A 10,588-nucleotide genomic window follows, 5' to 3' on the forward strand; every position below is an offset into this window, starting at 1 on the left:
CTGCCAAGAGATAATCACCATTTCAACTTTTTTTTAAAGTTTATCTATTTATTTTGAGAGAGAGAGAGAGAGAGAGAGAGAGAACACAGGCAGGGAGGAGAGAGGGAGAGAGAGGGAGAGAGAGAATCCCAAGCAGGCTCCTTGTTATCAGCACAGAGCCCAACACAGGCTTTGAACTCACGGACCGTGAGATCATGACCTGTGCTGAAATCAAGAGCCGGACGCTTACCAACTGAGCCACCCAGGGGCCCCCATTTTGACTTCTGTGTTCATTGCTTTCTGGCTTATTTCTGTAGCTGTAACATCTACACGTGAGTCATTTTTTGTTCCCCCAAAGCCGGTGGTCTATTGGGAAGGTGGTCCCAGCAAGCAGGAACGAGATGAGAAGGGGAGAAAAGCTAATACCAAAGATGTGAATGACCGGGGAGGTCACCGACGTAGGCAACTGGGGCTCAGTCCCGTTGGGGCCTCTGAGAAGCCCTGTGATCGTCCTCCCGGAGGATGGGAGCTGGGACATTTATTTACCCATTCCCTGCCCCCCCTGTTTGCGGGATGCTCCGCTTGGGGGCATTCACTGCCCTGCACTGTGGCTGCACCTTTTGGAAGAAAAGCAAATCCTCAGGAAATCCCAGCAGCTTGAGCTGGGAGCTGTCTGCTTGGCCACAAGCGAACCCAGGTGAGCCGAGGAGATGCACAGCCGGGCTGTTGTGGAGCTGGCCCCAGACTGAAGTCAAGGCCCTGCCTCCTCAGCTGGACGTCTTTCTACCAAAAAAAAAAAAAAAAAGGTAGCTGAACTAAGCCACGCATTTAGTGGCACCCCGGTGCAATCTCCTTGACCTTGGTGGGCTGGAAACAGCTTGTAGACCAGCACCCCTGAGTAGCTCCGTGCTGCAGTGCCCATCTGTAGGAGCTACAGTTTCGCTCGACCTTTCCCTTTGTCTGGTTTTGTGTGTTGGAATCGGAAGCATGTGCCCTTTCATGTCTGGCTTTTGCTGTTCACTCTGATTTTGAGAGATGTCTGTGTTTTGCATGTGGTTCTGGCTCATTTTCAGAGCTGTATGTGTCGAATGAATGCCTCTGAAGATACTCGTCCGTCCTTCTGTTGACATTTGGGCTGTTTCTGTTTCAGGGTTGTCATAATAATGCCACTATGGACGTCGTAATGCCTGTTTTTGGTGTACGTCCGTGGGCACTTCTGTTGAGTGTATATCCAGAAGTGGCATTTTGGGGGGTGGAAATATATGGTTGCTTTGGTAGATGGTTTTAAACGGTTTTCCAAAAGGTTGCACAGACTTACCCTCCTAACAGCAGTGTGTGTTGTTCACACAGTTGGGTGTGGTTTGCCTTTTACTTTTTGCCATCTGATAGGTGTATACACGTGTCTAATGGTAGTGATAACTTACATTTTTCCTGTGGCTAATGAGGATGGGCATCTCTTTGTATGTGCGTCGGTCATCTCGGGATCTCCTTTGTCAAGTGCCTGATGGAGACTTTTCCCGACGCTTCTCTTGGGTCGTCTGTCTTTCTTACTGACGTCCACTTAGATCGCCCGTGTTTTGGCCACTCCTCTTGCCCACGGTTAAGTGTTCAAAGTTACACGCTTTTCTTGGAGCATGACTTCAGATGCACGCCACATTTTGATACGGTCTTTTCATTATTTGAATTAGACATTTTGGCAAGATATCCAGGTGACAAAATACGACCCACGGGCTTGGGGCTTCTCCGTGCTTGGAGATGGATTTTGAGCAAGGGGACAGGAATACTTCCCGGTTCCAGTCGGCCGCTAACCAGTGCGACTGGAGCAGGGCAGGCCGATCAGGTCCCCTGATGCACTAAGTGCCGCGTAACTACTGTCTGTGCACCCGTGAGCCCCTGGTTGTATCTCCCTCTTCTCTAAACTATACCCCACTGCCCACCTTATCTCTCCACTCGGTCGCACATCTAAATAGGCATCTCGAACTTTCCAAGTCTGAAACCCAAACTTCCTCCCCCAGCTCTGCTTCTTGCCTGATTAACTACCACGGAAACCTTAGAAGGCATTGAGGAACCCACTGAAATCTGGGACAGCAGTGTCACTTGCTTTCGCAGGGGCGCCCCTCAGTCAGAAGACGATCTGTTCCCCACAGCACAGGTGGACTCACACGTCTAAAGACCTGTGGCCATTTGCCACATTGCGAAGCCTCAACTTTCTGCCGAATTTTCCAGGCCCTCCCTCGTCTCTCTCCTCGACCTGCACTCCCTTAACCCCGGCCCACGCTCGTCTGCAAATATCCTGAGCTGTTTCCCAGCTCCCTGCCAGTGCCTGGAGATATGTCCACACGCTACCGAGATCCTTGAAGTTTCGCCTTATCCCTCTCGCATCTGTCTCCTCCGGGTTTGCTGCCTATCCCACCTGACTTAGTGCCTCGTAACACCATGGCTTCCGCTGCTCCACAAAGCTTTAGTTCTGCTTGTCTTTTGTCCCTGAGCAAATCTGTTGGTCCCATGACCCTTAGCACATGCTCATCCTGTTCTCAGTCAATACTCCTTGCTTGTTAAGCGACAGGGACTGATTTACAACATCAAAAAACGAGTTGTTCTGGCTCCGGAAATCCTCACGTCCTGTGCAGGGGAGGCCTCGTCCCTGCACGTGGTTTCTGTGTGTGCGCCGTGGCTGGCCAAGGCCATGAGACCTCCCGTCCTTTGGTCCACATGTCTTCTTTGCCACGGGCTGGCTTGAAATGAGCCCCAGGGAACAGAGACAGGCTTATTTCTGTCTTCTCTTCTGTGCCCTTGGACAGTGGTTTCCACATTGTGGCGTGACTAACATCTTACCTGGGGTGCCCTTAAAAATGCTTGTTATGGGGGCACCTGCGTGGCTCAGTCGGCAAAGCGCCCGACCCTTGATTTTGGCTCAGGTCACGAATTCATAGTTCATGGGTTCAAGCCCTGTGTTGGGCTCTGCACTGACTGCTTGGAGCCTGCTTGGGATTCTCTCTCTCTCTCTCTCTCTCTCTCTCTCTCTTTCTCTTTCTGCCCGCCCCGCCCCCCGCCCCAATAAATAAGCTTAAATTTTTTTTCTTAAAAAAAAAATGCTTGTTATGATTCCCCCAGAGATTCTGACCCAGCAGGCCTGGGGTGGCAAGTTGGACAAACTTCCTGGTGCTTCTGGGCAGATAGAGCTGTGACCCCACCCGAGAAACCAAGCTCCTGCGAGTTTTGAATGGGCTTAACGACTAAACCTTCTTTGATTCTTTTCACACGCAGTGTCTTCTGCCCGAGTTGTAAATGAACTTGCTGCGCTGTATTTCCTTATAAGTTTCCCGCACACATCATCAAAAGCTTGACCTGGTTTGGAACAGCCACGTCTGTGCTCCCGGGCCTGCCCTGCAGGGGCGAGTCAGCACCTACGACCCAGGCCTACCTGGGCTCCTGGAGACCATGCGTGCTTTCTCTCCGTGGCTGATCCGGCTACGAGGTTCCAACCAGGTTGGGGTCCTGACTGTGTAGCCACGATGACCTCCACAGCTGTGGGGCTGAAAAGAAGCTAAAATGTGGCTCCAACCCCGGGCCCTGGCATTCGGCACACTACTTCCCCACGGGAGGAAGCGTTCTGGTTTAGATCATGGTTCACACCAGCACTCAGTTATCAAATGGAGCTCAAGAGAAAAGAGTGCTTTAATGTTGGCCTTAGATTTATATCTAGAAGCTTCGGGGAAGAAGGAGGTACACGTTTACACAGTTCGTGTATGTAAAGAAAAGGTCTGGAATGACACCCTCTGAACTACTCTAGTGTCGACCCTTGGCAGCGGTATCCGGGGGGGACAGGTGGCATTGACCTTTTAATTCGGCCACCTCGCTACTCCTCGTGGGCGCCGCCATTATTCCTCAGTGGGCACGTGCTACTCTTCAATGATAATAAGTTAAAGAGCAGAAAATCCAGCAGTCTCCTTCCATAAATATCCAACAGAAATCCTTGATGTTCTGCATAACACAGCGTATCAGACACTCTCTCTTTGAGTTACTGCACTCACCAACGACTGGGGTGTCTTCAAAAGGGGCTGTGACTTAGAACCGAGTCCCAAATCCCCTCATGTTGGAGGAAGGATCTTGGAAGTAGTTATGAGCGTGGGAGGGTCCTATCAAATGATTCTGGTTGTCCAGGAAGGGACTCCTGCAGTGATTTATAGGGCAGTCGCATTCAAAGACTTCTGGGTGACTCTGGGCTCTTACTACTTTTTTTGCACACGTTTAAGGCATTGTCTCCTGACCTCTCATTTTCCCAACAACCTCACATAGGTACTTTTGAACTTGGGTGGGACAGAAGGTGGAGCTCTCACTGGCTCAGTCTGAACGCCGAGGGTTTTGTCTTCGTTTAAACTTGACCAGCGAGGTCATGGGGAGACTCCCGCCCCCAGATCGCCACTCTGCCCTCCCACCGCGATGTTCCTTCTGTCCGTGAGGCGTTTGGTATTAATTAACCCGCTTTGTCTTCCCCTCAGCGAATCCGCCTCCTACCATACTCACTGGGCCTCACTCGGCCGACAGTTCAGTTGCCAACAGACAGACACCTCATTATTTACCGAGCTTGAATCAGGACTATTTTTCTGTTTCTTGGAAACCTCCCTCAAGAACTCCATAATCTTTTCTCTGATGAAAACAGTTGCTCCTGCTGAGCGAAATTCCGCTTACGGCCCCAACACAGCCTACGTTGTTCTCTTTCTTGAAGAGATTTTTTTTTACTCCATTTAACTTGTTTTTCAACTAAGCTCAATGGATCAGACTCACCCATTCAGGAGGGACCTGGTCAACAGCACTTGTCTCTTTCAAATAAAATCAGATTCTTGACTCAAGGGCCTACATTTTGGAAGCTGCCAACTTAATAACCTTGACGTTGCCCTTGGCCACCTATGGGGTGTTGATGAGTCCCGCTCAGTTTGGGTGGGTTCCCCACACAGGCCAAGGCTCTATATGCTTCACGGCACCCTGGGGACACTGCCCCCTGTCTCTTCCTCTAACAAATACCGCTGGGGACAGTGTGACACAATTTGCTGGCTCCTTTGCAGCTAGAGAAGACACCAGGGGCCGTGAAACCTCTGAAGGTGGTGAGGACTTTTGTTAAATGATCTGGGGAGCTGAGGGGACTCACCTTCTCAGGCAGGAGGGCAGAGGGGATTCTTTGTCACGCAAACAACTAGATTTGTCATCTCAGGGTAATTCTACAGATGTAAATATTCTTCAAACACTCTGCTCATTTATTGTGAAAAGTCTTTCTCTCTTGGGAGAAAAAGAGCATTCTAGGCCTTTGGTGAAAAACTGAGAACGTGAACTTGTTGGGAATATTTCTTAAGAGCTCCAGGGGCGCCTGGGGGGCTCAGTCGGTTGAGCCTCTGACTTCCGCTCAGGTCATGGTCTCATAGTTCGTGAGTTCGAGTTCAAACCCCGCATCGGGCTATGTGCTGTCAGCCTGTCAGCACAGAGCCTGCTTTGGGTCCTCTGCCCCCCTGTCTCTGCCCCTCCCCTGCTGGCACTCTCCCCAAAATAAATGCATATTTTTGCAAAAGAGGGCTGATGCATCATATTTAACATTTTTCATTGCTTCCGGGTCCACTTGTAACCATATTCCAATCGTGATCAAGGGCTTTGGGGCTTGTAGGCAACCTCGCCTGTCCCAAATGGGAAGATTCCACACGATGTGGAAAAATCTTGACGCTTCACAACAAGGACACCGAGGCACGGGGAGAGGCAGAGTCACTAGCCCAGAGTCACTCAGCTGTTAAATAGCAAGGCCAGCAAGACTCGCCGAGCCGTCTTCGACCTCTGTTCCAGGCCACCAGTGATTCTCAGCCTCTCAACCCAAACAGACCCAATGTCACTTTATTCTGATGATACGTATGGATAATAGAACTAATTCCAAGCAGTCAGCATAATACCCTAATTCTACCATAGTCATACAGCATGTACTATGGGGGGGGAACAAAACAAGGCCATTTCCTCAACCATCAAGTCCTTAGTCACAAAATCACCACGACCCCATCCCTAAGCATATCCGGGTGTCCCTGGCACCGGGTCCCTCTCTCCCATGAGCTCAGGGGATTATGTGTGCTTTGCTACATCTGTACTGAAAAACGTTCTCCCAGCCTACCAAGCGCATTTACAGGTGCAGTAATGTCTGCCTCGCGTGCAGCCAAAGATCCCCCAGGACACAGCACCCTCACCGAGAGCGCCCCAGGGCACCTTGCCTGCTGCTGGATTCTCTCCTAAAACTGGATGGGTCTCTATACACATGATTGCTAGAACCAGGGGGACCAGCCCAGTGAATTGACCTGACTTCTGCATTCAGGGCACAGGAATACCATCCACTGGTTGGGCTGTGACCACGTCCTCCTTCCAAACTCTTATCTTCTCCTGTGTAAGTACCCGCAGCCCCCAGTTCTTGCCCTGGTATAAAAAATATTTGGCTAAATGAATCATCTTTGTAGGAGTTTATGCAAATCTCTCACTTCACTTGCCACCAGCCCTTTTCTTCTGTCAACTGTGCTTTGAGATTAAATGGTGAGCTCACAATGTCATAAATGTGCCAACGTTTTAACTTAATTGGCATGATTTTGTGGACCAAGTATTGAGTGATGTTTGTATTGAGTGTTGTATTGAGTGATGTTTTTATTTTTATTTTTATTTTTGTTTATTTAAAAAAATTTTTTTTTACTGTTTATTTATTTTTGAGAGAGAGAGAGACAGAGTGCGAACAGGGGAGGGACAGAGAGAAAGGGAAACAGAATCTGGAACAGGTTCCAGGCTCTGAGCTGTTGGCACAGAGCCTGACGCAGGGCTCAAACTCACAAGTCGCAAGATTATGACCTGAGCTGAAGTCGGACACCCAACCGACTGAGCCACCCGGGTGCCCCTTATTTTGTATTTTTTAAAGTTTATTTATGTTGAGAGAGAGAGAGTAGGGGAAGGGCAGAGAGAGGGAGAGAGAGAGAATCCCAAGCAGGCTCCGCGCTGTCAGGGCAGAGCCTGATGCAGGGCTTGAACCCACAAACCGTGAGATCACGGCCTGAGCCGAAATCAAGAGTTGGACGCTTAACAGACTGAGCCACCCAGGTGCCCCATTTTCTTCTCCAGCCTCAGGCCCCTCCAGGGAGCAGAGAAGTGTGCACATGTGCATGCGTGCACACACACACACACACACACACACACACATATGCTCTGGGGCCAGGTTTATGACTATCAATCAGCATAATCCCATCAACGAACAAACACTTTCATTCCAAGGGTGCGTTTTCATTAAGCATGTGTTTTTTTTAATGTTTATTTATTTTTGAGAGAGACAGAGACAGAATGCAAGTGGGTTAGGGGCAGAGAGAGAGGGAGACACAGAATCGGAAGCAGGCTCCAGGCTCCGAGCCGTCAGCACAGAGCCCGACATGGGGCTTGAACTCATGAACCGTGAGATCCTGACCTGAGCGGAAGTAGGACGCTCCACCGACTGAGCCCCCCAGGCGCCCCAAGCATGCGTTTTTATTGCAGGGTATTTGTTTAGACATTTGCAAGAATTAGCAGAATTTACAGAATTTTTTTTTTCTGTATCCAACTTCCAAGCTTTATAGGGCAGTTAATTACTGCAAACATTCTGCTTCTTCGGGGCGCTGGGGAACCCCTTGTGGCATGCGCTCCCCCGTTCCCTTAGCCGGTGGGATGTCCACGTACACACGTGCAAGTCACAGCGCCCCCTCTGCTGCTCGTGGTCCTGTAAACACAGTCTTGAGTCATTTGTACCTGTGTGGGACCAAACCTCTTGCTCTGGGTCAGACTTAGAAAGAGGCAATTGTGTAAGCAGAGGACTGGTTAGTGGAAAGTTTTCATCCACAAAGGATCCAGGCTTCTTGAGCAGAGTTACTTGTCTTATGGTGCAAAGTGAGTTGATCCTACAAAGGTTTGTGTGTCTCCTGATCGGTCTTAGTACAATTAAATACAATGAAGATGACTGTTTTCTACATACATGGAGCCTAGAGAATGTTTTCCATATATATATTTAAGTGTTTTTTAAAAGTTTACTCATTTGTTTATTTTTTTATTTTTTTATTTTTTAATGTTTATTTATTTTTGACAGAGAGAGAGAGAAAGAGACAGAGCATGAGTGGGGGAGAGGCAGAGAGAGAGAGGGAGACACAGAATCCGAAGCAGGCTCCGGGCTCCGAGCCGTCAGCACAGAGCCCGATGAGGGGCTCCAGCTCACAGACCAAGAGATCATGACCTGAGCCGAAGTCAGACGTTTAACCAACTGAGCCACCCAGGCGCCCCTTCATTTACTTTTGAGAGAGAGAGAGAGAGAGAGAATGAGTGGGGAGGGGCAGAGAAAGAGAGACAGAAAACCCAAGCGGGCTCTGCTCTGTCAGCACAGACCCTGACACGGGGCTCGAACCCACAAACTGTGGGGTCATGACCTGAGCCAAAGTCAGACGCTTAACCGACTGAGCCACCCAGGCACCCCTATATTTTTTAAAGTTTATTTATTTATTTTGAGAGAGAGGAAGGGCGAGAGTAGGGGAGGGGCAGAGAGAGAGCGAATCCCGAGCAGGCTTTGCACTGTCAGCGCAGAGCCCGATGCGGGGCTTGATGCGGGGCTCGAACTCACAAACCACGCGGTCATGACCTGAGCCAACATCAGGAGAGGGACGTGTGACCCACTGAGCCACCCAGGCCCTCCTAGAGAATGTTTTCTACTCACTACACCACTTCCTCTTACTGGGCGCCTATGAAGACTGGGGTTTGAGGCACCCCTTGGGTTAGGGTGGGGTCATGTGACTGCGTTCTTGCTGATGGGCCTGTGGCTGGGAGGGGTTGGCCGTTACCAGTTCAAAGCTGTTAAGAGCAGATGTGAGCTCCCCACACTCTTGTGCTCTCATTCAAGGGCTGTCAGCAAAGAACTTCTGGATGGCAGAGATACAAGACGGAAGCAGATGAGATCCCTGAGTCACAGTTGGAGGAGAGCCACCCAGCTGTCTTTGGCCTGTTTCTTCACTGTCGTGCTTGACCCCTGAGCTCTGGGAGTTACCGGTGACCTTAGCCTACACTACTCTAACGTCTCACACTTTTAAGATTAATACATCCAGAGGGGTTAAAGGGACCTTAGATGTCTGAGCCTTGAGTTATATCACTAGAGGCCTCATTCTAGATTGTCATCAGGCTATAGTAACCAATAACCAATGAGTGAAGTCATTCCTGGAGCCCTTGCGTTAGCGTGTGTGGTTGGGATCCATTTCTCGGTTGGTTAAGAGCTCTCCCTGTGACTCGGTCAGTAGGCAGGCACTGAGGACCCGTCCTGGCCAGCGCACGGCGCTCATTTCAGACCTGAACGGGGGTGAGAGGGAAGATCGAGTCCTACCACACTTCGAGCACCAAAAACAATGAAGAGACCTCGCTTTCCACCGTGCTTGGGAATTTTTGAGCCCTATGTGACTAATCAGCCCTTTTTTATGTGGCATGGACCAAAGCAAGAGAGGCTCAGGTGAACATACCGTTCCTTCTCCAAACACACTAATCGAGAACTCACCCCTTGCCCCGTGGGGCCATCCTATCTTCTGTCCCCAAATACCAATTGCTGTTCTCCCGCGGGAGCTTCAGGATCGCTGGAGAGTCCTGAGATCTACCGCAGGAGATCTGGCCTTGGCAGACTCAGACTCTCGCACTCAGAAGGTGGCATTATAGACACTCCTGCCATTTTGTAGAGTTTAGACATTTGAAACATTTTGCAGAGTGTAGACGTTTGAAACGGTGGCACCACCATACACAGTGAGACAGTGTCTTCTCCCCCACAGCCAATAATAATTTCTTAGGCCTTTGTAGGAGCCTTCTCTCCTCGACATGGCATAGGGCCCATGCAGCTCAACCCACCCACTTGGAGGGCCTCTTTGGGCCATCGCCCCCAGCTCAGTTATTCATCCCCACAGAGTGGGCCCCCATTCCCCCATCCATCCACCTGGATGAGCTCCTTGAACTTTAGGACCAGATCTGGTGCACCTGTGTCCCCAGGACTCAGAACGGTGTGCTCCACGTGCGGCAAATGAATGAGCCCGCCTGAAGTGATTCAGCTCCCTTGTTTCCTGGTCCTCATGTCCTTGCCCCACGAAACCAGCTCTAAGTGGGGGAAGGGCTACCCCTCCATCCTTACGACACTCCAGCCTCCTCTCTCCATCTTCACTGTTCCGTGACCTGGACTGGTCCAATCCATCCTACCTCCTTCATCCGCTGTCCCCACACTTCCTATAAATTCTGTCACTTTCCCATACCAGACTTTTCTGGAAAGGGACAAAGCAGGGGAACCGCTGCTTTCGAAGTAAAGTGGTATGAGAAGGCAAGGCAACCAAATCATGATAGACTTCAAGTCCAGGGGCACCTGGGTGGCTCGGTTGGTTGGGTGTCCGACTCTTGATTTCGGCTCAGGTCATGATCCCAGGGTGATGAGATCGAGCCCCGAGTCAGGCTCTGTGCTGACAGCGCGGAGCCTGCTTGGGATTCTCTCTTCCTCTCTCTTTGCCCGCCCCCCCCGCCCCAAATACATAAACTTAAGAGAAAGAATTCCCGTCCACCTGCCCCCCAGAAT

The sequence above is a fragment of the Neofelis nebulosa genome, chromosome 2, assembly GCF_028018385.1.
Source record: "Neofelis nebulosa isolate mNeoNeb1 chromosome 2, mNeoNeb1.pri, whole genome shotgun sequence".
Lineage (NCBI taxonomy): Eukaryota > Metazoa > Chordata > Mammalia > Carnivora > Felidae > Neofelis > Neofelis nebulosa.